Raw genomic sequence first — 25740 nt, forward strand, 5'->3', positions numbered from 1 at the left:
CAGCAACCTTCCCTCCTGGGTGACATGGTCTTTGGGTAAGTTTCGGGCCTCAGTGTCCTGTTGAACCCAGTGCAGGGAGATGAGAACTACCCCGCTGCTTCTTACTGCATAGACACAAGTTTTTTAAAAAATCCTCTGTTCTTGCAGCTCTCTTCTTTAGCACCTCTGGGCGATGTGCAGCACATACGTGTAACGGGTGTCTGTGTCTCTCTTTCAGGCTGGCCTAGACGACCATCTGCTAAAGGCTACTCGGAGGTTCCGGATTCTAGTCGATGGAACAAGAGGAAGACTCCAGAGCCTGTAAGACCAGGTGAGAAACACACAGCAGAAGCTACCGGCACGATCCCAGTTGTCACTAAAGGTCACGTAAACTACACAATCCCATTATTCTAGATCCATTGGACAGATGCATCCCTGGTGTCACCACATGGGAGTCCAGGGCGTTACACCAGCCTCATCTCCTACATCCAGTATTAGTGCTCGCGGTTTTCTGTGGCAGTAACAGGTGGCAGGAGATGTAGGATAGCTCGGCTTGCAGCCAGTTTGCTGTTAATCAGCAGGGCCGTTATTAAAAACCAAGAGTGTGTGTGTGTGTGGGGGGAGTTATGGGGCCAAGCTTCCAAAGTAAGTTACTCCCAGTGACTTTTAGGGAGCTTGCCTCTTAATTCAGTCCGGAGTGCTTCTCCTATAGAAGAAAAGAGAATTCCCTGCCCGTGTTCCGCCCCCTCCTCCGAGTGAAAACTAGTCCAGGGCCTTTGCTTGAACGTGCCCTCAGCGTCTTTATTAACAGCCCATACCACGTCCAAACGCCTCTCAGTGCCCCGCGAAGTTAGAGCTGTTCAAAGCTTTAAAAGGAGCTCGAATCCCCATTATTCCTCCCTGAGCTCTCCTCCTCGTCGGGCTGATCTAAACCCAGAACCGATTCTTGCGTGCAGCCCTGCTCGGTTGTGTTACAGCGAATTGTGTGTGTTTCTAATGACCTCCTCTCAATGGCTATGACAAGATGGAGTGCTAGAGGCCTGGCTAGGCAGTCCTGAATAAAAACAGTACAAAAGGGAAGAAGAAGCAGATAAAAATAGAGCTGGATTTCAACTTCATGTCAATTTTCCCTTTTTAAAAATCAAAATTAAATCAACTTTTCCATTAACTGGTAAATCCCCCTTTTGAATAATTTTCTGTATTTCCTTTATATAAAAAACAAATTGGAACATATACGTAATATATAATTTTTACTTAATTTTAAGGGTAACTTTTAAACCTGTTACGTCCACTATGACCATGGTCTAAACTCTAGCTTGTCTTCTGCAAGTGGGACTTCACACAATAAATCGAGCAAGTCTTGACCTCATAGCAGGCCTGCTTACATTATTGCTTTACAGGAGTATAGTTCCAAAATATAATAGTCTCATTCTCATTTATACTGTCACCAGCCCTGAAATGGGGCCTTAATGTGAGTGCAAAGGTAATTTACAATGAGCTGGCACAGGGCAATGGGCATGTTCATAATAGAGGAGGAAAGTTTAGGTTCATGGAAAGAATTTAAGACAATAATTTAAAAAGGCTAAAATTTCTGTTATAATGTTTTCCTAAACTACCATCAAATTGATTTGTAGAAAGTCTACCATTTTGAGTAAGAAAAAACTCATCTAGTATCGGGATAGGGATCTTTTCATAAAATTTCATACAATATTAAACAACTATCTTAGCTTCTTTATTCATTAGTGAAATTCTTTTTCAACCCATATGTTAATGCTTGTTCCAAAGTCTGCAGGTGTTTTAGTTTTAAGCTTGTAGGTTTTTGATTAATGCTGAGAGAGTTGGCACGTCATTTACGTATAGATTTGTAGTCATGATGTAGAAACATACTGGTCAGATTTATTCATGGGGGGGGGAAACCCTTATTTTCCTTCATTTACAGTAAAAGCCTCCTGTTTTGTTTTAACATATCAGTTTCAGAAAAAGGGAGAAAATATATTTGAGTTACAAGTAAAAGACTCTCAAATGAATAATTGTAGGAAAGTGTCTTTTAATTGACTATATTTTGAATTCTAAATCCCAGTAAAGACGATGCAGGAAGGCTTTTTGTTAGAAGGCCATTTCTGATATTCCATTTTGGCCTCTTATGTCACATAAGGCTATTGTTATCACCCATATAATATACAATTTGTTGTAACACAACAAAATGTCATCATTTCTAAAGGTGCTGCTATGGACCGGTCTCATCACAACTTCGGGGTTATCTTTTCTAAATGATCGGGGACAAACATGTCTTTCGGCCACATAAGGCCTAGCATTGCTTTCCTGATATCCCTTAATTTCTGTTTTTGCAATAAACATTTCTGCATATCTAAATATAGGAATGACAAGCAGATCATAGTAGTTAGAGATAGAAAAGGCTTATTAGATCATTGAGTACATACTCCTGCCAAGCCAGCATATCATCTCCCCTGAAAGAGGACATAACCAATATTAAACTGTCACTACACTTAAGATTGGTAAAAAGACCAAGGAGTACATTGCAAGGATCATGGGGTGAGGGCATGTTAAGTTGTGTCTGTCAGCATGCTTAATACAATTATATAGAGGCTAAGGGCCTATGAATGCAATTTCTGCACAAGGCCTCTAAGCCTCCTGTATCATTACCACTTACACACCAGGAAATACGTCAAGCCCCACCTGCTAAATAACTGCTACGTGAGTAATAAACTGCATTGAATAGTGGCTGACTCCCTTTTTGCCCCCCCCCCATCACCGAACTTTTATTAGTATTTGAATCATTTACAGATTACCTATAGGTCAGTCCCAATTCATTCTCTTTTAAATAGATTATTCTACTGACAATCATTTGGATACAATGCTAATCAAGAGTTGGGTAACTGGTATGCTGCATGCAGATTTGTAAATAAAGGCCTTCCAAAATGGGATGCTCAGAAATTAAATTTACTATTAGTAGTAGTAATAGTACAATTGGGGACAATCTTTTTTGTTGTTTTTGCAATTTTTGATAACTTTAAATTGCTATTGAAAAGCTACTAATCTCTTATTTAATCAAGATATTTATTTTAAAATATATATATTTACTCTTCGGGACTTGTATACAAAGTAATCTTTTTGGCTTTAAAACTTCTAGACATACTCCTGGTTGTTGTTTTTTCCCCAAATGAAAATATTTGTCTTTATCCTTTCCAACAGAAATGAAAACCTCACCTTGTTAGTAGGTAATGACCCTGCTGGGGAATGTTAAGTGGGTTCTGCTGACTCACTTAGGGTGTCAATACTAGGCTTTTTTTTTTGGCTTTTTTTTTTTCCCCAAAAATTCTCCCAGTGTGGCTACCACCAGTTCAGTTTCACCAGTGGAAATACTGGGGGCAGGGGGTGGACGGACAGGGCTGTATGATGCAGTGTTTAAAATACAGGGTGTCACCAATACATTGTCTATACTAGGGGTCATACCATTACGATCCTTGATTAAACTGAACCAGTGGTAGCAATGGTGGGAAATTTTAGCAAACAGTATATTCTTGCAGATAGCTCATTAATCCCCAGTATAAGGGAGATGGAAGAGGACATAATGCATGGGCTGAGCAGTCTTGAGAGAGGAACCCTGGGAATAGCCAAGCCTGAGGAAAAGACTTGGGCTGGATTTTGTGTTGTTTCACTTTGATTTCTTTTTGTGAATAAAAACAAACCCCAGAAAGGAAATATATTCTGACTCGCTGCGAGTTGTGTGGACTTTGTTTGGAGCTGAGAAGGGAAGTTGCACAGTATTTAAATGTAGACAGTTTTCTGTATAAGTGACATGGTATCCTGTAGAAAAATACACCCAGGTGCATTGATGGCTAAACAAAAAATAGGTTGAGTATATTTCAGTAACTTATTTTAATTCTAGGTAGTCAAAGCTGACTAGTTTATAGTAGATAGCTACAAAACTTGTCTGTGTAAATCAAGCTTTTCCACTTAAAAATCAAAACACAGAAATTGCAGTCATATATTTTACAGCAAATTCATTGGTACTGTTCTGATGGGTTGTGAAGGACAATAGAAGCTGCTTTATTAATTATTCTTTTTGCACATATAGAAATGAATCACAGCACTAGCATGACATGAGTTTTATTTTTAATATGATCTTCCTTATCCTAGAACCAGCCTGAAATTGTAACTGGATAGTGCCCCACCCTGCCAGAGTTGCCTCCAACCATCAGGGTTCCAATCCCCAGGCCAGTTAACCACAGGCAGAATTTTCAGGTGTGGTGATGGTTGTGCATATCTTCACATGTACAGTAGCAGTGCTACGTGCTGGGATCATTTGGGGAGAGCTGTCTTGTCTCCTTGCATTAAATCACTCGATAACAACCCCAGGAGACCAAGTGGCCTTGTCAAGCGGTCAGCTAGAGGCAAGGTGTGATTTCCTGTGTATGCTATATCACCACTAGATGGTTGCATTATGATCTCCAATGTGCAAGCAGCCCACTCCATTCCCAAGCAGGAGAACAGGAGGATTGGCAGGCGGGCAGTGGAGAAGGGAGACAAACATACTTTTTTGGTCCTCCCAGTCCAGCCCATTTGTTAGCTAGAGGAAGACACTGAAATGGTTACTGAAAGTTTTCCTTGATAACTGGGAGTAGGTGGCTAATGTTGGGCAGGTCTCTTTTCAGAGGACAAAGCACTCAAGAGTTGCACCAATCTCTTGGTCAAGCAGCCAGTAAAGACGGGTGTGGCGAGGGGAAGAATTGTTCCTTTGTCTCCTGCTTTAAGTGAGCTGTAAGTAAACAGACTAGAATAATGATATTTTAAATTAGTTAGGCTAAAGTAGGCAGAAAAATGACACAAGGTCACTACTGGGAAATTCTGAATGTTTTCTGCTTGGGTATAAACCTTTATTGAAAGTAGAAATCAGAGAAAATATCTTCTGAGGATGTTGTTTTTTAATGGACACATTTTTAAAATTGAAAGAGGAAATGGGAAACATATTTGCTAGATGCAAATTCCATGCCCCTCTTACAAGGACCCAATGCTGCTATTTTTCCTTACTGAAGAATCCATATGCACTCGAGTCGTTCCAATTAAACCTACCTGGGGGAGGAAGGGCTTCAGGATCTGACCCAAAATATTTATACTTTTCCCTTTAGCAATACACTCTGCTGATCTGATTTCTTTACTCTAGGAAATACTAATGTTTTGTGATAGAGGGAGCAAGGCCCACACCCCTGGAAACATATATGGGTGTTGTCCCTAATGCTGGAGGCACAAGAATGGAAGGCAATGGGTGTGGGTGTGATCATACAGGGAATGAATGACACACAGCATCCACTCTGGAAAAAAGGTCAGCATTTCTCCAGAGAGGACAAGGCCACTTAACAATGAGGAAGGGTGGGAAGAAGTAGCCAGCAGCCAATTCTACCAGTTATTTAACCTCAATATACAGAATGTAAAGGCAGCAATGTTATTTTAACTTACGTAACCAGAGTTGCATGCACCCAATGAAAGATACAAAAGCCAACCATGAAATGTCTTTATGCCCTTGCCTTTCTCTGTCTGGAATGCCCATCTGGTGAGTTGCTGACATTCTTGATGTCTGGAGGAGCAGCCCATCTCCTTTTGTCAGCCCTTCTGACAAAATGATGCCAGTCACCCATCCTTTTCTGGTTCCCTCTTTAAATATCCTTAATTACGGTGTTGTTTTAATTTATCCCAGCACATGGAGCTTTACAGAAAAAAAATCTAATGAGGTCCCTGCCCCGAGGGACATGCCATCTAAGGCCCCAATCCTAAGTTTGGATCTTCATGGGTGGACTCTTGTTCCACATGCAAGCATTCACCTCTGCAGATCTGATTGCAGGATTGAGGCCTCAGTTTGATAGATAACAGAGTAATAACAAGCCACAAGGTATGTTTGTGGTGAGAGTTGGAGGGGAACATGTGAGTTAAAGAAACAGGAGAGATGCCGCAAAACATGGGGTAGGGCCACGCAGCTTTGGGGGGGCACCGTTATTTTTGTAAAACATTTTGTAACTCTCCCGTCCCCTGCAATCCAAAAAAAATTAAAGATCCAACACTTTTACATGTAGATTTATTTTAAAAATCTGTCCAACATTAACTCCCAAACCCGCCCCCATCAAAGCAACAACCTTCCTCCATGTAGACGTATCCAGCTGCAATATGCCTGCCAGCAAAATATAGTATGACGTAGGTGGCATAATAAATGCAACTCAATGGCATAAGAGATGTCTCATCATGCTTATTTTCCATTTCTTTCCCTCTTTTTCTCCTTCCATTTCTCCCCCCTTTCCATTTCCTGTCCCTCCTCCCTAACTCTCTCTCCTTCCACCCCATCTCTTTCCCTCTCCCTTGGCGTCTTCCCCAATTTCCAGAATGCTATTACTGGAGGGGGCCCTCAGCAGATTCCTCTATCACCCAGCTTCTCCACTTTTGTTCCCTGCAATGCATAAGATGAGCACTCATGTCAAATGCAGAATGGGAAGAGCTGGCATGCAGGGCACGAAGCACAGGAATCAGCATGAGTCTGCCCAGCAACAGCAGAAGAATCTGCCCAAGTGCTTGCTAGATGGAGTGGCCACTCTCTTCTGCCACATGCAGTCCATCAGAGACCAGAAGGGAGGTAGCAGGGTCTGTTGATATAAACATGAAGGAGCACTCTATGTACCAGAGGGTTTTGTACTAGTGCCCATCGAAATCATTGTCTTTGTCCCAGGTTATTTAGATTGGCATATGCAACTGTGTGTGTTGCGTGTGCCTAGCACTCTGCAGGTAATATGACAGGTTAGAATGAATCAGCTAGTGGCAATACGTTGCTGATGGCTTTGAAAATGGTGATGTATACCCAGGACCATGTGGTCTAGGGTGACCACCCAACCTTTATTTTAAGGAACTGTCCCTTATTTAATTGATTTGTCCCTGGGGGTGACCACCCATCCCTTATTTTAAGATGTATTGAAATGTTTTAAAACTCATAATGTGTCATTTTAAACATTAAATTAATGCTTATGATGATTGCATTGTATACCTGAGGGCAGTAGAAATGCACACTGGAGAGAAAAATACATGATATGCTAAGGGCAATGGTGTTTCCCTAAAACGTCCCTTAGAATGTCCTTTATGTTTCATGTGGTTTTCTCTTATTCCCACCTGACAAAGGTGGTCACCCTATGCAGTCCTTATTTTGCGATAGGTTTAGGAATGCAAAGGCATGAATGAAGAATCCAATGCACATATAGAGAATGCATTATTATGCATCCCATTATTACATCAGTATTTATATGTGTGTATAAAATAGATATAATATTATGATAAAATTGTGGGAAAGGATCAGATTTTAACTGAATGAAGTAAGATAATTCAAAGTGTAAGTCACTCATTTGTGCCCGGAGCTGATATAGTTTGTGTTCTGTCAGGTCATCTGTTATGCCCCGGGCTCCTAATACCAGGCTTTACTACTCGGTTGAAATACTTAAGTCTGATGGGAGGGGCCAAGTTGTGAAGTTGACCCCAGCTGGTAGTTCTAAGCTCAGAGAGTGTGCAGAATCAGGCACATAGTACTGTGACCGACAACAGTCTTTTAAAGCAACCATGTAATACTCTTTTAAATCCAACATTTTGTTTAGTTTAAAAACAAAAAGAGTGTCTGGAGAAGGGCTACATGCTCTGACAGGAAAAGGCATGTTCTCCTGATTTAAAAAAAAAACAAACTAAAACCATTTCCTTTTCATATTAAAATGTTTATGTGTGATGTTAGAAAGCCAAATGCAACAGATTTGTACTTGTAGACGATGGTGAGGAGGTGAAAATGGCTAGACAGTGAAAATGACTGGCTGATTTTCACTGGCCAAGCTGAGTGAAATGAGACAGGAAAAATAAATAACATATGTGGTGAGATATCACATTAGATTTATTTAATGCTTTCAGTTTTGATCATCTAAGATACTATTAGACACAAAGGTTGTGATGTTTAAAAATATGAATTTAAGTTGATATAATAATTTTGACATATTTCATGCAGATCAGATTCCTTTTATTTGTTGGTATGTGTGTGTGCTTATGTATGTATACATATAAATATTACAGGATTGTGTGTGTGTGCACACAGACCCATGCACCTATAACACACACGCATAGAAAATATGAATAATAAAGAAAAAATGTAATCACCTCCCCGAGAGTCAAGAGTTCTAAGAATTTTTAAAATATGTACTACTTACTCACCAGATTTCATTGTATGCAAATGAAATTATAGGCAATTTCATAAATAAACATCTGCTGACTTTTTAAGGCACATCCAGTATTATTTACCCTTCAGTCAGTAACAGCATGTTTTAATCTATTATATCTTAGTTTATAGAATTAAGCCTTTTAAAAAATTGTATATTAACCAGTGATTGGCTGTGTTTCATGCAACTGATAGTCAGGATTTTTGGTTTTGGTTTGTTTTGTTTTAACCCTGTTTTTAACCAGATAGCCAGGAGAATATAGTCTCAAAATGGCAGCTGTACATATATGCAACTAGCCCCTGACACAGACCTTTATCCCCCTATTTGCAAACACTGCAGCTATTTCTCTAAAAAAAGTAACTTCAGCCTGGTCCAGCAAGTGCTCACATTACCAAATGGAGTGCTTATTATTCTGAGCTGTCTTATAATAGGACTTAGCTTGTCCAGGATAGGATTTCTCCCAGTAGCAAGCACTGCTCTTCGAAGTAAGCGTTTGCAGGATTAGATCCTTTTTTTTTAAATTTACATTTATTTTTTCCCTTTCTCCCCTCAACCTGCATCAAAATCTCTCAACCATGTGGAAAATTAAGTTCTTGCTAAATTTCAGTTTAACGCAAATGATCATATTCCAAGAGTGGAGGAAGACTTTTAAATACATCACCTAATGTAGGCATTTTTCTTTGTTATTATTTGTAGCTGTTTCTGTCAAATTTAGTGCTGGTGAAAGACAGGACGTTGGCGGAGCTCAACGTTCACGACCTCAAAAAGCCCAGCAGCAGGAGAGACTCGGGCTTCACCTTTCCTCTGCTCCATGTGGTCCCTTGGCTATGTTCCTCAACTCTAAGTTAGAGGAACGACCTTTGTGGGTGAGCGGGGAGTTCAGTTTCCTAGGGCCTTGCTGCTGAGACTGCCTAAAAGAAGCCATTTAGTGCAGCTGTGATGAAGATTTTTATGTGGACACCTGTCCACTGGGAACTGGGTTGAGACCCACCAAACTCATGTCCCACAGGCTGCAGATTCTTTTCTTTGTTTGTTGCTCTGATCGTTCCTGGGCAAACTAGATTTTTCCCAATTTAATTTATTTTTAAAAATAAAAAGCAGCTGTCCAGATGAGAGCAGAGATGCTACTTTTCAGCACTCGGTATACTAAATATGGCCGAGTAATAATCCCTTGCAAATAGGGATCTAATCAGTGATACTCATAACAGACATAAACACAAAAGGTTTGGTAACCTGTTATAATATATCTCTGTGCATAATGTAGTCATTTAACTTCACATGTTGTTCATGGCTTATGGACATGGCGTTACCTAGGGAGGTGGTAGAATCTCCTTCCTTAGAGGTTTTTAAGGTCAGGCTTGACGAAGCCCTGGCTGGGATGATTTAACTGGGAATTGGTCCTGCTTCGAGCAGGGGGTTGGACTAGATGACCTTCTGGGGTCCCTTCCAACCCTGATATTCTATGATTCTATGATTCTGTGACCCAGTTCTGATTCCACTGAAGCCATTAGTAAAGGTCTCTTAGACTTGTATCAGAAGAGGATTGGCTCTATAGCAATCATTTTTTGCTCTTAAATTCAATTATTTTAACCCATTTTGCTATGTGTTTTTTTTTTGCTGTCACTTATTTGATCCTTATATACACACACACACAGAGTAGAATACTCTTAATTTGGACATTTCACTTGCTGTCACAATTTAAGTGGGTATCCCAGTTAAGAGAAGATACCTTTTTAAAAAACAAAATCTGACTAGGCCTGAAAAAAAAATTGTACAACGTAAAAATTATATTCACTGCATTTCATCTTTATTTTTTCTTTTCCTCTTAATATGGATGCTTCTGAGTGAAAAGATCACAACTTAGAATTTCATAGCTCTATAACACCTGGTTAAACACCACTTAACACATTGGCACCTGAATAATATGTCTCCCAGTAAGTGGAATTTTTGCTAATGCTGTCCCAGGTAAACAATGGACATTCCCATTTACGGTCATTAAACTAAATCAGTCTCTTGACTCATTCTAGTTAAGGAGATTTCCTGAATAAACATGCACTGATAAAGTCGAGTACACTGTACATGAGTGTGTGTGCACATGTATGCAGGTACGTGTGTATGTAAAAATATTTTCACTAGCAGCAGAAGTTAACAAATAGCATATAATAAATCCATTTATCAGCATACAGTAGTTTCAATAGTTTAGGAGAATGTAAAGCTGTTGAGCAAAATTGCAAGGAGTAATAATACAAACTGAAATAGTCAGGCCAAAAAAGGCCTGTCACAAAAATTCACTGACGTTCCAACAAAAAACTTTGGAATTTAATATTGCTATGCGCCAAACCCTGCTCACCTAATTTATTCAAAGCCCGATCCAAAGTCCACTGAAGCCAATGGAAGTCTGAATTGAATCGGCTTTGGTTCAGGCCCTCCCTTTGTATCTATCCAAAAGCAAAGTATTTTACACGTTTTGTGTATATATCTCACAGTGTGTGCGCACACATGTATATTAGCTGTGCACACAAACATACATACACAGCTGTGTGTGAGAAGGAACGTTATAGGGCGACAATCTCCTTGCTATGCAAAAGTGTAATTTTTAGCCGAGTGATGGGCGTCATGCGTGCCTCCGCAGGGAAAACATACAGTAGAGTAGTTCTTGCTGCTTTTTCTCCTGTCTCAGTTGGAATGGTTTGTCCTTGAAGGTTAGAAAGATTTTGTCGATCACCTGACATCATGATTTGTTTTTCTTGGAAACGTACTGTCATGTCACAGGGACAGGTAACATGAAGTCACGAACACTTCTCTGCAAAGTGTCTAACGTGCCAAAGGAGACATATTATCTGAGATAGTATATAAAGCCACTTAGGAACAAATCCTGCTTGCCTGCTTTACCTGAGCTGTCCTGATGAAGCTCAATAGTTTAATTTGAATTATGGATCTAAAAATATTTCTAAGTTTCAAACCTAACTATTTAAATCCAAATATTTTGTAGACATTACATCAAATAACCAAGACCGCATTTATATTATTATTATTTATTTGTTTATTTATTGGTCAAAATTTCCAGGCCAATGAAATTTAGGAGCCTAACTTCAAGCAACCACATTTGAAATTGTTGCCTATTGTTTTTATTCTTATTTAAAGCACCATAACTTTGCACTAAATAATTGAATATAACTTTTGCCTTAAAAATAAAAATAAGTGGAATCAAATCATTCTTACCATGGTACAGTGTATTACATTCTGGTTCCAGACCATAACTCCATAAGAATGAACAGGAGTTATGGGACAACCCATAAAGGAGGAAACCTTAGTCAATTCCTTTCCTTTTAGGAATTTTTGTTTCTATTGTTTTTTGCAGATCTGAATGGTATAAGATGCAAAAATATATATTCAGTGGAAAAATTAAAAGAACTCTGTTTATAGAATGAAAGGTGAAAAGTGTGTTAATACATCCCAATATAAGAATTGCATGTCTGGTTTATATGGATTTTTGGCTTAGGGTGAAAGTGTCCTGTGAAATCTACTCCACTGGCATAAAGTAACTGGACTGTATATGGGATAACTGCAAGTGATCTGGGGAGGTGATATCCACCTCTGTGCAGAGGCTAGGGCACAGGGATGGAGTCTAGCCTCTTATGTGGTTGAGACGCTAGTCCATAGGCTACATTCCAGCCACAGTTGCTCAGGGCATGGAAGCCACTGGATCAGTGTAAAAATAGAGCAGACATGGTTCTACACAACAGGTAGTTTTCACCATCCAACCAACCACCTCCGCCCCCACCCCACCCCCGATCTTGCAAACACTTAGACACATGAACATGTACAAACTCCCACTGAGCTCCATAGGACTACACAAGTCCATAAAGTCACTGACGTACCTAAGTGTTTTCAGGATCAAGGCCATAAGAAGACTTCACTATCCAATGGAAACAAAAAGGAAGACACCCAAAAGGAAACAAATAGAACAATCAAAACAAGGGAAGAGAATAAAACATAAATGAAATGCTAAACATTTACTCTAGTGGGCTGATTCTGAAGTCAATGGAAGTTCTGGATATGTGAGGAATGCAGCGTCGGTACCTTTATTGGAGGGAATATCTACAATAGTTTTATAAGTTTTTTAAATTCAAAGAAAATTGTAATGGAATCCCTGAGGATGTTATAAAGCAGTTCCTTAAAACAAGCATTTGTGTAGCAAAAGTCAGCCTTAATGGAAATTTGACTTTGTATATATTTATTCAAAGATCCACTATATGGGAAAGAGAATCTGCTGTGAAAGACAATGTGGTAAATGGTAAGTCTGTTAGGAATGATACAAATAGAAAACCTATGTATGTAAAGGCCAAATACTTCTCATTTGCCAAATGGCATTATTTGCTGTACATGTTTCAAGTAAATGAGATTATCTGTAAGAATTCTCAGAGCAGAAATTGGCCCTAAGAATTAACCTTGAGTTGAATTTCTTTCTAATACTTAAAAAAAACCAAACCAACCCCACCTTATAACGGAAGTAAGAAACAATAAAAAACCTTGCTATATCGTCTTTGCTACAGCAATTCAGCAGATTACAGTTATCGGCCATAAAGTACATAATGCATCCATCTGCAAGTGATGTCTGAAACAAAAAATAAAAATAATGGCCATCTTGCCTTGCTCATGTGAGTACAGTCCCATTTATTTTAATAGAAGTAAAATGAGGCCCATTGGCCTCAGAGGGACAACTCACATTTGTAAGGAAACCAGGGTTTGGCTCAGTCATTCTTATTTGCAAACAAAAGTCTGCAGCACATTTAGAACCAACAAGATGGATTTAGGATGAGTTTTTCATATGAATGTAACCAAAATTAAGAAGGAAAAATAATTTCTTTGAGGTGATAGTGGAAGTTGAGTGATAAACAAGCTTGGATCAGAGAAATTTTTGTCAAAGCATCAGATGTACTGCCCTTTTATCACTGTTAATATGAAGATTGTTAAATGAAGTTTTTTTATCCTCTTTTTTTCTTTCTTACACAATAACAGACATAATTTTCTTTCTTTTCATTCCAACATGAGAAACCCATTACAAAACAATTTTGCTGATGATAGTGAATGCTGACGGGTTTTTTTTTCCTTGTACAATCTACTAATTAACGATTTAGCCAACTTGCCTCTATTTGTTGACCATTCTAGCTAATCTATTTTTCACTGATCATTTTCAGCTGGAGTTTCTTTCTGGGTAGTATCTGTGGCAGGTTTTCACTTCCCTGTAATTCTAATCTTACATATTTCTGATTAATATATTTTTTTCTTTTTAAATGAGAATTTTCCCTACCAAAATTTTACATTTATTTTTCAGTACGATAAATACTTCATACTTAAGTTTATTTATTCTGAGGAATCAACTGTTGGGCATAACTATGCCAAAAGTACAAGGATGTAGTTTGAGGGCTGTGAGTAACTTTACTTTGGCAAGTAGCTTATTGAAGCCCATAGGACTACTCCTATAAGTAAATGTTTGCAGGTTTGAGGTCTCGGGTAATATATTTGGATGAAAGCGGAAGAGAATAACTGAAGATTTTAGGCCCGATTCCTTTGATTCTAGCTCCAGATAAGGATCATCAGGAAATATAGCAGCTTATCTTGTGAAATTGACTGTGGTGCTTGGTACCCACAATATACAAATGAGGTTGTTTGGTTTCTTTGTTTTGAGCTGTAAGGTGATCTCTGAGTACCTGAGATCACAATCGAACATCTAATGTACTGATTTAGATAAACTTCGGGCTAACATTTTCTAGCATGGAGAAAGATTCTGAACTGATTTGACTTGTTCAAGGAAAGTATATAAAGAAGCCTGAATCAGAAATTTGCCAATTTGTCAATGGTGTCAAAATGTTTACTTGAAGTTGCATATTGGCCATCAGCCTTTTTTCCTACCTTAATAAAAACATTGTTGTATTTATGGTGTTTTTTGTGAAGACTTGTACGATTTCATGATTTTTTCATTTTATTTCTGTTTTCCCAAACACAGGAGCAAATAAGTGACCAGCTAAGGAAAAATAATGGACATAGGTCTTGATTCTGCTCCTGTTGAATTTAATGGAAGCAGAATCGGGCCAACAGACTATTGTACGAAAGCTGAGGGCTGGTGTTATTTGAGATTTCATTTGCATACACAGAATATTTCACAGTCCAGAGGACATATAACAGTATTCAGAGGTCTGTACTGTGGGCCAAAGGAATTTAAGGCCATTGTCAACAATATTAAAACACAAGCTAGGAGAAATCAATCTGTTTTTATAAAACACTTTATGTGAGTGTGAGGTACTGTGTGCATACATAAGAAAAGGCAAATTGAAGCTGAAAAAATAGAAAGGGATATTAAGACATGTTGCTTGTGCACAAATGACAATTATGCAAAATGATAAGGATCAAATTCTGCTCTCAGACACATCCGTGCCTCTCCCATTGACTTAAGCGTCTGAGAGAAGAATTTAGCTTTACGTATTTTTCACCTAAACAAAGATTATTTTCTTACATTTCTAGAGTGGTCTTCATACCAAAGGATCCAAAATTGATTTTAAAACATATACAAAGATGGCTTTACTATTACTGAAGTGCAGTTGGCTTTGGAGTTAAACAGGATAGCTATTCAACTGTAAATAGCAACAATAGACAATAGGTTTGGTTCTGATACTAAAGAGGGATTTGCTAGTGGGTGAAATTTTATGTTGGAGACAACGGCCCATTTCAAAAAAAGAGGCGAGAAAATGCTCTAAGTTGAGCATGTGTTGGAAGTGTTACCTGTTCCTTCCACTCTTCTGATCGCTCCCCGTATTTCTCCTCCACTGGCATATACACAAGACCAGCCCCACTACAGAATGTTATGTCCAGTGGCTAGAACAAAGGATTAGGAAACCGTACTCTGCCACTCACTGTGTGACATTGGGCAAAACGTTTTATGTCTCAGATGGCATTCGGTATTTAAATTAGATGGATTTCAGCTTCATGGAAGCTTCAATAAGCAGACATACTTTGGGTGGACTATCCCTAAGTGTGGGGCCACTGAATCACAAGTATGGATTCAGTTTACTTGTGACAAATTGTTTTCTTATCTCACTAGTATAGCCTGCTAACCCCATCTAACCCTGCTAACCCCATGAATGGCCAGTTACAAACGACAACATCTAACGTTTCCTTTCCAAAATAGGCAGTTTTCTTTCTTGCTCTCCTCATTAACTATTGTTAAAGGTTCTCCGCAAAGGGAAAACATGGCCTTGCTTTGCTGCTATATGAAGGCTTGAAAGATTTTGGGGTCCCTCCCCCACATACACACATGCATTTTTCACTTACTTTAACTGCTTGTTTTTACCTTATGAAGGATCAGGAAAATCAACTCATATTTTTCCTGAATTCACAGGAGGTCTCCTTAAGGGACCTGGAGAAGGGAAGGGATGAAGTGCTTAATCTTGAACAATGCCATTGTGCTTGATACTGTACAAACACAACACAAAAAAACAGATTATAAGATTAAAGGGGCAGGGACTAAGTATAAGACAAGAGACAAGAGAGGGATACAGACTGAAAGGGAGTACAAGGAAACAATGAGATAATATTTCTCAGCATGATAGGCAGTGGTGATATCGTGATCTCATTAACTCTTCAGTTGCCTATAGAATCTGTAAAGAAAAAGAGGGTAGACAAACCCAGAATTTCTCACATAAAAAAATAAACAAAGTGGAAGGACACAAGCTTACTGTTTTTCTTTTGGAGTGCCTCTTTCATGCATTAGCTCAGATGTTTTCTTTGGTAATGGAAGCCATACTAGCTGTGAGGTAGGCTCTGCTCGGTATGATGCTACTGTCTCCATTCTGGAATGTTTCTGGTCATCAGCTTTTTCAGTCTTTAGCTCACTCCCCAGTCATTCTCTGCTTGACTCGATTGCTATGTTTGGTGCCTTGCCACTTTGATTTCCTTTCCTTTACCTTGTTTGTTGTTGAGAACACTTCCCATAACTATTCGGGCCTTCCCTAGAAATTTGCCCTTCTTGAAATAAGATGCAGCATTACTGGAGCTGGGGATATGCTGAAATGGAGCTCTATGGGCTGGCATTATTTGCATAGAAACCCCAAAGCAACCACTATATATGATCACAACCATTAATGGTTAAATATGAAGGGAGCCATACGCTCTGTAGGAATGATGAGATATTGTCACCACTGGTTACTATGCATGGCACATTACAAACAAAGCCTTTACAGGATAGAGATGTTTACAGCTATCTAAAACTTGTGAACACAGGTCTAGCTCATCCTGTGACCAAGACAGTGGCCATCAAGACCTTGAAACTGATGCCTCAGCTGCTGGTGGAGAAGCAGCTTCTGTTGCCAGCTTACCAGATCATTCAAATGCTTCTTGATATTGTATCCTCCCTTTTCTCACCATGGACCACATTCTTTCCACAGGTCCCCTTGATGAGGCTGCAGCTAACCCAGAGAAGGAGGGTCTTCTTCTCCTCAGTTGTATCCTTCACAGCTTTTCTACTTGCAGGTGGGTGCTTCTAGCTTCTTGGATTCCCTTCTTCCTACCAGAAGTTGTTTATGTGCAATTGTTCCTACTTGAGGCTCCCTGAAATGCGAGCACCACTATATACTCCTTTGGCCATGGTTTGTCCTTCAAGGACCTTAGCTCTCTCCCCACCATGCTAAATGTCCCTCAGCTCCTTCCTCCAGTAATTACAACTGCCAAGGAAAGTGCAAGGCAGAAGTTGGGAAGGAGGAAGCATAGCTGTGGGTGTAGGTATATATACACATATATAAAATAGATAATCTATAATTGTTTAATTACTGATAAAGTGCAATACATATTCCAGTATATGTCTAATAAATTAAGTGTATCTGCGTACACATCAACACAGTCATTTGCACATGCACTGGTCAAATAAGCCCCACCTTTTATCTTTCTTATAATTGAATTAGAATTGCAGAAACTGGAGATCAAAAAGACCTTTTAGATTATTTCTTCACAATCTGGGTAGGGTAGGATTGTTCTTTACAGTCTACTCTTCATAGATTTCCCCAAGACCAGTCTTAAATGAACCAAGCTATGGAACTTCCGCCACCTTGCTAGGTATACTGTTGCAGAGACTGCTAGGTCTGACTCTTTCAGAAATGTTGTATGTTGTCCAGCCTGAATGTTCTCTCTTTATGATGGATGGAGAATATCTTTCTAATTGTAAATGGCTCTTATCTTCACCGCCCAGTTCCCTCCTCGAAATGCCACACAAGTTGTCCAGCCTTGTGACCTAATGCCGATTAATGGTCTGCAGTGCCATGCAGTAGGCCCAGGTTTTGTTCGCCTTCCCAGTTCCTTGCTTTCTGGGTTGGGTGAGCTGTAGCTCACGAAAGCTTATGCTCAAATAAATTGGTTAGTCTCTAAGGTGCCACAAGTACTCCTTTTCTTTTTGCGAATACAGACTAACACGGCTGCTACTCTGAAACCAGAGGGGAGACAGTGTCTGGCATTGCTAAACAATGACTTCTCTAGCTGACTTAATGTTATTGGGCTTTCTAAGGGCACCCTCTTCAGTTATCCTCAGCCACAAAGGTGGTGATTTTGACTGGAGGAGGAAGCAGCTTGCCGCTGAGAATAATGGTGGGGAGCTGTAAAACCTGAAGAACCTCAAGTCCCAGCAGGGGCACCAAAGATCTATTTTCTGACACCATCCCAACCCTGCCCCCTCCCAACCCTCTAACAGAATATTGCTATCTTTGTTGGTTCCGTGAAAATAATTCTACCTCTCACTGTTGCAGAGCCAACAGAAGTTAATAGGCTCAGAGTTGTGTTTACGCCCTTGTTGTTGTTGGCATATTAGCAGGGAAGTGAACAATGAGAACCAGGTGGAGATTTTCAAAACTGTCTAGGGGATTAAGGTTAATAGGAGTTGTGTGTTTATGAAAATCTCAGCCCCAGTGTTTTTTAAAACCATTAATGAAGAGAGACCTGCTGCATTGGAGATCTGCTCATTGAGTTGTATCCATGCTCTGGTGCGATCCACCTCTAGGAACTGTATCTTTGTGTCCAAATCTTGCAGTTGACTGAGCCATTGTGGGGTGGCTCTTAGAGGTGGCAGGAGGGTGGAGGTTGATCTTGCTCCACCTGGACCACCTACATCCATTCATCCTATCCAGGGGTGAGAACAGTCCTTTCCCCCGCCAAGGGTTTTTAAGGACTAGAATTCGATTGGTTTGTTATTTTACTCTGTTTGAATTGCTTGCACACTGCCTCCCCAAAAGTGAGGAAAGAGTACTTTATAAATATTATTTGTGTTTAATTAATTAACGCCAGCTCCCTTAGTAATGTAGCAGGGGAGGGCATAGGTAGAGAGAATGATAAATAAGGGGAAAAAAGATACATGGGAGCCCAATCCAGTAGCCAGATTCACTAATAGATCCTGTTGCCAGAGTCACTGTGGCCAGATTCAGTAACGGCAGTACAGGGAAACATAAATTATACACAGGTCTGCACAAATCTAGGTGGGGAATTCAACACATGGGAAGGCAGATGGTGGAACCACTGCTACCCTCCCTCAGATTTTTTGCAGCTCTAGTTTACAACCATGTTCCATAGGAATCCCGCAGCAGAGGCAGCTGAAAAGATGCTCTAGGTCAACACATTTCTCATCCTCCTTGGTCAGCTGTCCCTAGTTCTGTGCTGCTCTCATCCCTTAATGGCCTCCTGCACATGGGAGAGCATGGTAGTTTGGCATCCCTGCTTGTTGGACTTGCTCCCTCGGTTGCCCTCTTTATGCCCGTGTAAGCTCTCTTTGAATTCAGCCTATTCAATTCAGTGGCAATTCTGTGTCCCAAGTGGCTTCAGGTTGGACCATTTACCTGCACAGTTTTAGGAAAGTTATTGCTAACCAGGGAGAAGTGGTTTCCTTCTACTGATTATTTTACTAACTGAGAGACTGTTTCTTTTAAATTATTATGATGATTATTAATATTTTACAAAGCTACAGGTAGAAGTAGTCAGTGAAACAAATTATACATATGTATTAAGCAGACACTGAAATGTCTCTGAGGGAAATTAAAGATGAGACCATGCAGTGTAGGTTAATGATCATCTATTAGGATTTTGTTGACTCATCTTTTGTGTGTCCATTCATGGAGACATTTTGGATGAGTAAATAAAGCGTAGATAAATGTCAATAATATTTTTGCTGTTCCAAGGTTTCATGTTGGAGTGATATTTGTACAAATTATATTATGACCCAAATTCTACTTGCTTTACTCACGCAAGTTATCCCATTTAATTCAATGAGTGAGTAAGGCAAATAAGATTTGGCTCTATGTAATGACAAATTGGTGGTTTGGAAGAAGCTCAGAAGAAAGCTATAGCCTTAATTTCCATTGTGTATTTGTGGAGAATCTTCCAATCACATGGACTTAATTAACTCTTGAGATCAGTAAGAGCTCTGCTGGGATATCTGAGGCAAGTTATGGCCCTACATTTGTAATATTTCCCCTCCCCCTGACAATCAGTTGATTGAAAATAAACTCCTGTTGGGATTAAACAATATTTGGGGCTAATTTCTGGCCTGTGATACATATACTGGGTCCCACTGAGTACAGAGGCTGTCAGGATGTCATGCATACATAGCCATGAAAGTATTTTTATTATAAATATTACAAAGTTTTAGCAAATATGTACTCATCTGGGAGTCCATATCTGTTGGAAATGATTCTGTCAATGGAAGTTAGTGTACATTGATTGGCAAACACTAAAAAATATAAAAGCAAACTTTTGTTTGAATAAAAACTATCTATTTGCTTTGGTGGCATTTGAGACCCCACTTATTCACTTTCCAGAAACATGCATAAGGATGATATTTTGTTTGTGAAAAAGAAGTGTTGCATATACTCATACAAATATGTATCCACCGGAGTGTCTAAACTGGAAATCTTCACGCAGCCATCCTGAAAGCTCCTTGGTGAGTGGGAGCTATCCAGTCAGATAGCAGAAGCAATGTCATGTGACTTGAGTGACAAATCACAATGTGAATATCAAATCAGCAATACTGAATTCTCAAAATACTCAAAGCAATTGTCTTGGCAAATTGTTTGTGAACAACCTTGTATGCTGACATAGGTTGGCATCAACCATCCATTGAATAATCTGTAAAAATATGTCTGTTCATTAATAATTCATGAAAAATAGCAGGCTAAATACATCCAATAAATTGTGTGTGGCAAATAGCTTGCCAGCTACTAATATAAAACCTATGAACCCCACTACAAATGTTTAAATTCCATAACTCATCTGACAGTGTCTATCAAGAGGTGCAGATTTCCCCAGTTCTTCACTCACAAAGGCCTGAAAACTAGAAATGCAGCCATGGTTTTAAAAAAATAATTGGCAGCTCAGTCCCAGACAAGAAATTTGCAGCAGGCCCTTCTCTCAATGGTTGGAACCAAAACCCAATTCCAAACATTTCCTCACTTGGGTGCATTCAGAATCTGGATTGTGATCTGAATTCTGAAGCATGAACCCATCACTAAAATTAATTTGTTTCTGAGTTTGCAGTCAAGGCCTGTCTGAATGTGCCTGGGCCAATACAGTATGCGAGAGGAATAATATAGCATCAATTATATATTTCACAGCTGTGATTAGTTTAAGGATATCTGGTGACTCCAAAAAGTGTGGCAGTGGAGCCAGAGTGGTTTGCCAACAGGCCTCATCCTTCCAATTATCCAATCTATAGTATTTATAGCATGCCACTATCTGCATAATAGGCTCAGCACTGACCAAGAGCAGTACAAGTTTTGCCTAAGTGTGACCTTCTTTAGAGGCATGTTTAATATCTGTGACCCACTCAACCCTTTTCTTCTCTGCTGAGAGTGCCAACAGCGGGGCTAACTCTATGGGTGTGTTTAGTGATGTGGTCAGTTGTCCATTGGCGAATGGACTGAGACTGCCAGACTCATTTCACACAGAAGGTGTTAACATCCTTCACTGCCTCTGGGCACTGCCAGTTTTGGCTTGATTCAAAGCAGTGACCTAGCTATCCTACCTACAGAAACTTTCCTTTCAAGGTCACTGGTTCAAATTCACTTCAGGTCATTGGTGACCACACAGTACACCCCAGAAGGCACCCAGCCCTTCATTCTCTCCTCTTTTGTTTTATAATATAATGTTCAAATGATCCCATTTAAACGTTAACTATTTTTTGTTTAAAATCCAATATCTTAAACAGCCATAATATTAGTAAAACCATACGTTATTAGTACTAATATGTCGGCAGGACCTCAATAATGACATGACTGTAAGATATTAATAGCACCAAGATTCCTCTGCTATATTGATACTATACTATGTGGTATATAGCAACATTAATACAATTTTCTGTTAGTTGCCCATCTATTGGATTTTTCAGAAACCAATTGATTATAAAAATAAAATAAAAATACTTCCTTTTGATATTTGTATACACTTGAAGGATTTTGAAACTTTTGCATTCAAGGCAAGTTAGATGGAAATACAGCAAAAGCCATTTTCCCATAGAGGTATATCACAAACTACTTGTCCATTTTTCTGTCAGTTGCATCTATCCATAGCTAAAAAGGGGACAATGAAAGGAGTTGTTTCCAAACTTAGATTTCTCTTTTAAAAGAAATTTTATAAAACTGAAGATGAATAGAAATATTTTAATGACATTTTTCCAAAAAAATAATGGGAATAGTTTTTTTTATGTCAGCTTTCCCTTAAGTTCTTTGACCTAAACACAAATAGCCCTGTGCTGGTATCAAAGAATCAGAAAGTGAATTTGGCTAAAAATAATAAAATGAATCTGTCTATTCTAGCTTTCCTGTTTGCACTGAGTGAGGTGCAGAAAGTGAACGATGGGCAGGAAGACAAGTCCATGAGACTATTCCATCCAGAAAACGTTTACAGAATCTAAAATGTGATCAGTAGCAGAGAAAAGGAATTTGTGTTTTAACCCAGCCATGTCCCTTTAAGTACAAATTGTTTCAATGCCTTTTTTTACACGTGCAATGATGAGACGGTTTGGAGGACACACGGGAATGTTGATGTTGCTGGTCTGAAACATCCATCCTTTTGTCCCTGTCATGCTCTGTCCATGTGCTACATGTTATAGGGCACCTGACAATATTATCAAGGGTTCTTCTCATTTTTAGAGGACTAAGGGCCAGTGCTCTTCTCATTTCAATCAATGGGAATCATGCCATTGATCTCTGTGAGATCAGTATCTGGCCCTATTTTTCCAGGGTTCATTTCTAAAGGAAACAATAACTTCTCAAGTATCATGATCTGGTTTTGGGAGTGTGTATGGTAATCATACCAGATTGTTGGTCTTTTTGTATTTTTTTATTGTTATTGTTAATTTTAATTAAAAAAGGAACTCAAATTACTCACAAGATGATGTTAATACAAATCTGCTAAATGATGAGATAAAGTTATTAAGATTGAACTTAAGTGCACATACATATTTTCAAATATTAATATCAAAAATATATAACTACAATTTGGTGACCATGGAAAGATTCCAGTTTGAACAGAAACTTGATTCCTTCAGTCGTTGATCTTAAATCTGCTTCTAGAATGCCTTGACCAGGACTGAAAAATGCTTTGCTTTCTCACTAATTCAGCAGGTCTTGCAGAATCCTTACCCCTGTTAGTATAGTAAATGTCTTGAACAGATTTCTTCTTGATTTTCCCAGCAGATCTTCTCAAAGACTCCCCAAGCCTGGTACTGTAGGGAATTACATTTACAGACTACTCCACTGTATATTTTTCATCAGCTCATCTGAGCAGACCAGACTACCTGCAAATTACATATCAGATTTCCATAGGCAAAGTATATTCTTATATGTGTGTTCGCACGTGCACATACCCAAACAAACCCACACCAGGATTTTGGGGACATCTGATTCAAAGCAGGCAGGAGTTCAGCTCTCAGAATGACACATTTTAACTGTTCGGATGCTAAAATCATATATTACATCTATTATTTGTTCCCTTTGGGTTTTGGCCAACACTGTGTATTCATTGTGAATATTCCCAAAGTGCTTTACAAACTACATATGCACAGGTATTCCTTCCAAACTGAACTGTCCAGCTTTATGGGCAGCCAAGGAAATAAACAGTTTATAGCACACTGCACAACACATGTGAATTGCACAATGTGTAGGGGGATATTTGTGGCCAAAAGAACATGTGGGAGTTCATCCCCCTATCCAGTGCATCATACTGGAAAATGTTAATATTTTAAAGTTTTTTTTTTTTAAAAAAAATCAGTTGTTTGCTTCAGACAGGTATGATCTGATTTAATCAACAAGAGCCATTCCTTTTTCTTTTCATATAACTTTCCAAAGTGTTGCTTTATCATTAATATCTCTAAAACATGCCTGTTTTCACAAATGATTTCTTCTAAACATCAAATATTAATAACTGATGCCATGGTGCACTAAAAGAGAATGCATTTGAATATCTGAGAGGACAGTATATATATATAGTATATATAGACTCATAATGTTAACTTGTGGACCAAAGTGACAGACATGAACCAGAATGGGAAGTGTGAACTGTACAATCAAACGTGCTACTTCCAAGCAAGACAGTTTGCCTGAATTTGTTTCTGGTGTTCTCCAGTGAGGATTATACCTGGTTGCATCCTCTGTCTGCTTTTTACTTCATAAGTCATGTTAGAACTGGGACTAGGACCTACATCCCCTAATCTCTGTTTCGTGGTGCCTTGTCTTTTGTATTTTAGACTCGTTGGGGGCAGAGACAGTCAATATTTATATGATTGTACAACACCTAGCACAATGGGACCTGAACTGGTTGGCCTCTAGCTACTACCATAATTTAAATGATCATTAGTAATAATCGTAATAACTCCAGGTGGCTTTCACCAGAGATTCTTTTAGCATTGAACTATTTCCAAAAGAATACTTCAGAAAGATGCTTTAATGCTGCAGAGAAAGGTATGTTGACTAAAGTATAGACCCTCAAAGCAATATGAAAAAGGGGGATTACTAACCTTCATTTTACATCATGTTCTTGCCTTTCTACATAATCCTTCTTCCAACTGCTCCTTTTGCATCCTTCACCACTCTCATCTTCCTATCTCCTTCTAGAATCCCTCTTATTCTTGGAACAGACTCTCTCTTTTGTGCGCCATTTAAGCCACTGTCTCTTTCTTCAGATCCCTCTTCAGAACAAGTTTCTTCTGGAAGACATTTCAGAGTTAACCAACCAAAGGAATTTAATTGACAAAAGATAGGTTCAAACATTGATAAGAAATATGTGAAACAAAACAATAATTATGATCTGCTCTCTGTAGAAAAAAACACATTCCCCCAAAACAAGATCCCCGTTCCATTGTTCACTCTGTCCCACATGCACAATGATCTATTGTGTTGTTGGTCTAATTTAGACCACTAGATTCTCTGGGCGTGGACCATTTTCTGACATGCACACCTACAGCACTATATAAATAATAACACCACATATACCAACAACATTCTTTTAGCCCAGGCTTGCAAGTGCTTACCAAGGGATTCACTGTATTCGCCCCTCCATGCTTTGAACTTCAAGTCAAACCATTCATGAAGGGGCCACAGATGGGAATCAGAGCTGCTGCCTTTGAATAAAGGTTGGGGAAGCAGAATTGAGTGTGGGGCGGGGAGGGTTTGAGGTCTTTATAAATTTAATCTAAGCAGTCATGACTTAAAATCTGATATTTTTGCTTCTTACATCCCACTCTTTGCTGAAGGACACGACAGCTCACAAAGAGAGTGAGGCATATTTGTTGGAGAAAAAATATCTGAGATTTCTCTGCCAAAAAGGAATCTATCTCTGGAATGTATGTAAGTGCCAGTATGTACACAGAAGAGTGTACCTGTATGTACTATAATTGTTGTTATTTATGGGGAGCAGTTGTACATGGACAGTCTTTTTACCAAAACAAAACAAAGCAAAGCAGAGTTCCACAAGGAGCTTGCAGTCTAATTCAGGCAGATAAATAGGAAAGAGGGGAATGTGTGTATACTAGCAAATGCCTGCATCTTTGTTAATGCTATATGAGTGTAACCATATAACTGTGTTGTATGAGCGTATGTATGTGAACCTGTGCATGTACAAATAGGTGTGTATGCATCTATATGTGTGTATATATGCAGTAGAGATTATTGTACATATTTTTAGGTATTCAAGTGTGTTTGTGCCTATACACAATGCATATTTAGAGGTCTCTCTGTGTTATGTGCATTCAGGGACATGTACTTTGTGCATTCCGGGGCACATCTGTATGTCTTTGCCCATCTGCACCATATGTATTCCAGGGTGTGTTTGTCTTTTTGTACCAGTCTGTACTGCAGATATCCTGGAATGTGTAGGTCTATTTCTGCCAGTCTATAAGATGTGCCCAATGGTGTGTTTATCGGTCTTTGCAGTGTGCACTGTGTGTGTGCAGGGGTGTGTCTGTCTGTCTGTGCTGGTCTGTACTGTGTAC

At 39.1% G+C, this 25740-nt stretch overlaps 1 long non-coding RNA gene across 10 annotated transcripts in view; it reads left to right on the forward strand.

Moving 5' to 3' along the window:
* The window catches only part of LOC144930657 (uncharacterized), a 99250-nt gene that overhangs the window by 20730 nt on the left and 52780 nt on the right, over nt 1-25740 (forward strand). For all 10 annotated transcript variants that reach the window (XR_013635946.1, XR_013635947.1, XR_013635948.1 and 7 more), the window contains 2 exons: nt 218-310; nt 16670-16754. This is a non-coding gene — a long non-coding RNA (uncharacterized LOC144930657). The remainder of the gene's footprint in view (nt 1-217; nt 311-16669; nt 16755-25740) is intronic.

The sequence above is a fragment of the Lepidochelys kempii genome, chromosome 6 (genome assembly GCF_965140285.1).
Source record: "Lepidochelys kempii isolate rLepKem1 chromosome 6, rLepKem1.hap1, whole genome shotgun sequence".
Taxonomy (NCBI): Eukaryota; Metazoa; Chordata; order Testudines; family Cheloniidae; genus Lepidochelys; species Lepidochelys kempii.